This window comes from Vombatus ursinus, unplaced genomic scaffold, assembly GCF_900497805.2.
Source record: "Vombatus ursinus unplaced genomic scaffold, bare-nosed wombat genome assembly UNPS02014163.1, whole genome shotgun sequence".
In the NCBI taxonomy this organism is placed as follows: Eukaryota; Metazoa; Chordata; class Mammalia; order Diprotodontia; family Vombatidae; genus Vombatus; species Vombatus ursinus.
This window is the reverse complement of record NW_020953941.1, coordinates 44,584-51,136: the sequence shown is the minus strand read 5'-3', so window position 1 is coordinate 51,136 and position 6,553 is coordinate 44,584. Positions and strand designations below refer to the sequence as shown.

Below are 6,553 nucleotides of genomic sequence, written 5' to 3'. Positions count from 1 at the left end.
ATCTTATAGAAGGCAATATGCTAAGCCTTTTATTATGAATAAGAAAATTGGAACGTAACAAACATTTAAAAAACACATGACTTGAAGAGGAACAAAAACTATGGACACAATAAAAACTTGATATTCACAATTAACTTCCCTCGCTAAATAATATACTCGTCTTTTTTTTTCATCCCTACAGTCATGCCAATCACCCTGCCTGTACTCTAATATTGATATTTGCCCAAGTGAGGCCTTTTGTAGAAACACTTAATCCTAAAATTACATTCCAACAACCAACCCCTTTTTCCTTTCATGGAATATCACAAGAGACAACTTAATGCAACTCACTTAGATTTCCTTTCCCCCAGATATTTTGACACCACTCCTTTCTCATGGAATTTTTCATCTCAGTATTTCTCAAAGTATAGATTAAGGGGTTGAACATTGGAGCAATGATGGTATAAAATAGAGCAAACATTTTATCCTCTGTATAGGTGGTGGGAGGACAAATGTAGGAAAAAATTGCGGGAAAAAAAACAAAACAAAACAACTGTGAAATGAGACCCACAGGTGGAGAGAGCTTTCTGCCATCCTTCAGCTGAATGAGTGCATAGGGTCCATAGTATAATGGCATAAGAAACAAACAAGATCACAAAGATTACCAAGACAAATATCCCTGAATTGATGACAAAAAGAAGACCAGTGGTGTAGGTATCTGTGTGGGTAATTTTCACTAAGGGGGAAATGTCACAGAAATAGTGATCAATTTCATTGGGGCCACAGAACGGTAACTTCAGAGCCAGGGACAACTGGGGAAAGGAGTGAGCGGCCCCACCAGCCCAAGCCACTATAACAAGAAGGTTGTATTTCAGTCTGCTCATGATCACCATGTAGTGGAGAGGTTTACAGATGGCAACATAGCCATCAAAGGCCATTGCAGTCAGGATGAGGATGTTGATACTGCCAAAGAAGTGCACACTGAAGACTTGGAACATGCAATAATCATAGGAGATGGTTTTTCTCTCAGTTAAAACATTCCCAATTTGTTTTGGTGTAACACTGGATGTATAGTAGATATCCATAGAAGACAAGTGACTGAGTAAATGGTACATTGGTTGGTGGAAAAGATGACTGCAACAGATAGAGATAAGGATCATGAGGTTTCCTATGAGAAGATTGATATAACAGAACAATAAGAAGAGAAAACAAAATATCTGGATGTTTTAGTCATAGGAAAGTCCAAAGAGAATGAATTACGTGACATTGTAGGCTTCATTTTACTTTTGATTCTTTAAATTCAGAATTAAGTTCAATATCTGAAATTAGAAGAAGTATTATTTTAATGTAGGCATATTCGTGTAAAATTTCTTTTATTCATTAGAGTTATGCATATTTTCATTACTTTAATTAAAAATGTTATATGAGAAATGTCCAGAGATGTGGAACTAAATTGACAATACACTTTGAGATCATAATAGGAGGTGAATACCCTTAATAGTGGGTGCTTTCCTTGGAGTAGAGAATTTAGGCATGTCATGCTGTCTTCAAATTTTTGACATGCTATCAGGTAGAAGAAAACTCACACATATATAATATACACAAGTACATCTATGAAGCAGTACATGTATACATGTATGTATTCATGTACACATTGAGTGACTCTGGGCAAGTCCCCAATCGCCTCTTGTTCAGGAATGGTTTGAATGAGATTAGAAGAGATGTCAGATATAGCTTAGTTTCAGTGAACTGGGTCGTAAAATAAACGATTTCTAAATATTTAAACAGGATTAAAATAATTTGATTGTTAGTGTTGTTAATTTATTATTTATTGGTATTAATTGACATGATTAATTCCTTAAAGTGAAGTGATGTTTTTGCTGAACAAATCTTCACACTCCCCAGGTCTTCTATTTCCCAGCAAGAATCAAACTAAGACAATTATTTCATGTGATAGTTACAAAATAAGGGCATTTTTCTAACAAAATAAAAAAAAACACATTCTTACTAATGTAAGCATGCCCAAACATTAATTTGTCCATTTATACATTGTGGCACTTAATGTGAAAATTCTCTCCAAGTCTGAAGTGTAAAAATTAAACTGAGAAGGAAGAAAAAAATCAAACAGAAAATACTATACTCACTCTAGGCATATCTGAAAAATGGAACTAGCTTCTTTAAATGTATAGGACACTGCAGTGGATTTATATGGCATAAAGAAAAGGTGTAGGGACCTATTGTAGTGTCAGAAACCACCCTCAGATCTCCTTTTAGATTTTTGTGGTACTCATAGCTGAGCCATGTTAGTTGAGAAGAGAAAAAAATGTCATGTCAGTATTGGGAGGGACCTGAGAGGGTAATTTTTGTTGTTGTTCAGTTATGTCAGTTGTGTTTGATATTTCATGACCCCATTTGGTGTTTTCCTGGTAAATATTGGAGTGTTTTGCTATCTCCTTCTTGAGTTCATTCTGCAGATGAGGAAACTGAGGTAAATAATGTTAAGTATCTTGCCCAAGGTCACACAGCTAGCAAGTTTCTGAAGCTGCATTTCAATTCAGGTCTTCCTGACTCCATGTTCCACACTTTATCCAGTGTACCACCTAGCTAGGTCAACCCATATCCAAAGCAGAATATGCCCTACAACTATGGTGTCAAAATCAAATGGAAATGAGGGCCACAAATAAACAATAAGGATACATATGGGTTGCATGCTGGCTCAGTTTAAAATATAAGATCAGTTATGTTTTATTATATTTTTCATTTATTTTATTAAATATTTCCCAATTGCATTTTAATCTGGTTTAGGCCACAGTCAGGTGTGTTGTTGGACACATACCATCCATAGGTCATGTGTTTGATACCTCTGCCTTAAAACAACCTCAATAATTAATCTTACAGCTTTTGTCTGAAGACCACCAATGAATGAGAAGTCACTTCTTCCACAAACTGTCCATTCGACCTTTAGACCTTTCTACCTTTTTAGGGTGCTTACCCTCTACAGGACGGTCGCTATTGGACAGATTTCCTATAACATCCATTCCTAACACTGATAAGAGAAATATCAAAAATCTGAATAAATATTTACTCTCATTATTATGTGACTTTGGACTTAATATTTAACTTCTCTGACCTCAGTTTCCTCATCTCGAAAAGGAGGGAGTTGAACTGGAAGGTTTCTGTAATCTCCTCCAAGATCTAGCTTCATTTCATATTACTCATGTGTTCTACAGCTTCATTTCATATTACTCATGTGTTCTACAGCTTCATTTCTCAGATCTTCAGTTTCTTCATCTTCAAAAGGAGAATAATATGGAAACTACTCCACATAGTTTGAGGATCAAAGGAGATAATGTGTGTGAAGTTATTTGTAAGCCTAAGTTTGGGTGCATAAATATCAGTGATAAAGAAGGCAATAATTGTGACAATGATGTTGCTGCTGATGCTGCTACTGTTACTGCTGCTGCTGCTGATGATGATGATGACAATTACATTGAATTGGTTATAGGTTGTGCCAGCATTGGGAGTTCTCCCACAAAAATCCTCCCTACGTCTTCAGGAACTTTTATACCACACAAAGCAGTTGTCAGGATTAAGTTAGAATTTATGTGTAAATGCTTTATAAACTATACAGTGGGCCATAAATATGAAATCATTATTGTTATTCAAAAACTCATGCCAGTTCTTCCCACTTTAAGAGGGAGAGCAATATTTGTAAATAAACAGTTGCAAATGGCTACCAAACCAAAAGTTTCAACTTTCCATTGACTGAATTTTTTACCAAGAATTTTAACAAAAGAAAAACTCAATCCCATTACATTTTTCTATTCCTCCCTCCCCTCCATGGAGGGGTCAGTGACACAGTTCTTGGTGATAATTAATGCCTGTAAAACAAGCACTGCACACACAGAATAGGAAAATCACACACGCACACACATACACACACATACACACACGGAGACATGCTCTGATACTACATCATAGGCTTCAAAGAGGGAGAGGGGGTAGATAACTATCTATATAAATAAGCAATTCAGGGAAAATCAAAAGAAAGTACAAAATAAAATAATATATTTTGTTATTTGGAGATTAGTTATAATGCATTTGAGGTTAGTAGGTGCTAGATAAAAGAGCAAAGGCATTAGACTTAAAATGTAATTTGGAAATAGGCTTGATTCCAAATTCTACTTCTGGGACTTCCCAGCTATGGGGCTTCAGGAAAAAAAATTCAACACTTCAATTACAGTTTTCACAGAGTCAGCATAGGATACTGGAAAGAAATCTAGATTTGTAATTAAAAAAAATAACAAACCTATGCTCAAAACCATATTCTTTCACTTCCTGGCTTTGGGATCTTTCACAAGTAACACTCCCCTCTGTCTGTCTGATTTTCTGACCTGTAAATTTTGAAGGCCTCAATTAGATTATTTCTAGATTTCTTTGTGCTTCAACCTTCCATGTTTTTGTTAAAGGAAAAGGAAAACAATCAAATACATGAGATAAATAAAAGGATTCCTTTGAGTAGAAGCAATTCTCAATGTGGAAGCAATGCTACAGTTGGAAAGAAGAGCTAGCTGTGTGACTGTAGACAAATAAATAATTTCTCTCAGCCTCTATATCCTCACCTATAAAATGGCGATGATGTTGATGATGATGATGATGATGATGATAAAATTGTTGCTTCTGTTCATCCTTTTATTTAATTTAAATTGTTTTTGAGGGATGACTTAAATATTAAGAATATAAGGTGCTTTATGTAGAATGCACCTTCCATTGTACAATTCTTGCTTAGTGAACAACATTGATTGGTATTCTATCTCTGCAATATAAACTCAGTTTCTAATTGTGTCCAGTCTGGCAAAATTAAACATTATGAAGTACAAAATATTGCCTTTTAACAATCATCTCCCTCCTAGCTTGAGAGAAATGAAATGATTAAAAATGTGTGAGGCAGTTTCAGGAAGTAACTTATAAAGTTAGAAATTTTAGTAAAAGTGACAAAAATAGAATTAACATATCAATCAATAAAGGATGAAGCATCTTCAAGAGACACATTTTCTGACTGCCTTCCTTTTCGACCAATATTATGTCATTAAATATAATCCTTACAACATCTGTGAGGCCCAGTAGGAGTGTCAATCTTGTCATTTATCTTCATTCAGTTCACCAGATTAACAATATTTACACACATACATACGCACACACAAATACACACACAAACACATATACACATTTTGTCTCTTCTAGAATGAAGTAAGGTAATGTGTTAGAAAACTTATGTTGTTGAATGATGAATCCAAGGGATTTCAGGGTGATGTTTAAATGAGTTCCTTATAATCAGAACTCCTTAAATAATCAAGTTGAGTTTAAGCCATCATTATAACTTTACTTAGCCCAGGGATTATAAATGACCACTGATCAATTCATATTTCCTGACCAGTAACTATTAAATATGATAAAAAGTTGGTATTGTATAATCAGCCTGGAATCTAGTTGCTGTATCTATATCCGAACATCTGTAGCTTAAGATTTCACTGCCCTACATACCTACTGGTCATGAACCTTACCAGTGGCCACGTTGGATTCCACCCACTGGTCAAACACACCCTTCAGATGCGTACTTTAGTAAGAACTCTGATTAAATGCAGGTGTTTATCAAACAGACATAGACAGATCAAGACTAGTACAAATCATGAAGAAACTAAAAAAGTGAGAACAAGTAATTATTTCCCCTGCACTGGAAAGGTGTCTGAAGGTTGACACACATCTTTTTATCATAAATTTGTAACTAAGAAATAAAGGAGGAACATTTCTGCATTGCAAAGTAAAATAAATATAACATTCAACTCTCTGAAGCACCAGTGTGAAAAAAGTGAAAAGAACATCTGAGCAGATTCTAACATGTGAGCGGTAGTATTTCTATGGCTTTGAGAGTCTGAAGAAATGATCCTTCCAGAGGGAGTTTAGACTTTTTTTTTTAATTAAACAACAGTAGTCCAACTTTATGTCCCTATCGGGCATATGGACGGTTACCTCCTGGTGCCATGTTGTAGAGAGGTAAGTGCATTGTATTTAGAAACACAGATAATAAATTGACAATTTTTAGGTATTCTACCAGATCTTCTTGGCTTGGCATCTGGAAAATCATAACAACAAGTATATCTGAAACTGTGCAAAACTGCTTTTGGCTGTAATCTGTGAGAATGAGGGGAGAGAGACAGAGACACAGAGAAAGAGAAAGAGACAGACAGAGAAAGAGAGAGACAAAGAGACAGACAATGAGAAAGAGAGAGACAGAAACACAAAGACAGGTAAACAGAGAGACAGGCAAAGAGAGAACTACAAAAGAGACATAGAAACAGAGACATAGAGAGAGGAGGGTGAGAGTCTATTTGAGAGAAGAGAAAGGAATGTCAAAGGTCTGGACGTCCAACTGTTTGGGAATGCTTCTTCTTCTTCTTCTTCTTCTACTACTACTACTACTACTACTGCCACTACTACTACTCCTACTACCACTACTACTACTACTACTTCTTCTTCTTCTTCTTCTTCTTCTTCTTCTTCTTCTTCTTCTTCT

General features: G+C 35.5%; 1 pseudogene; it reads right to left on the bottom strand.

The window, feature by feature from the left end:
* Nucleotides 1-316: 316 nt before the first annotated feature.
* LOC114040985 lies at nucleotides 317-3,017 on the bottom strand (annotated as a pseudogene).
* Between the last annotated feature and the right edge of the window lie 3,536 nt (nucleotides 3,018-6,553).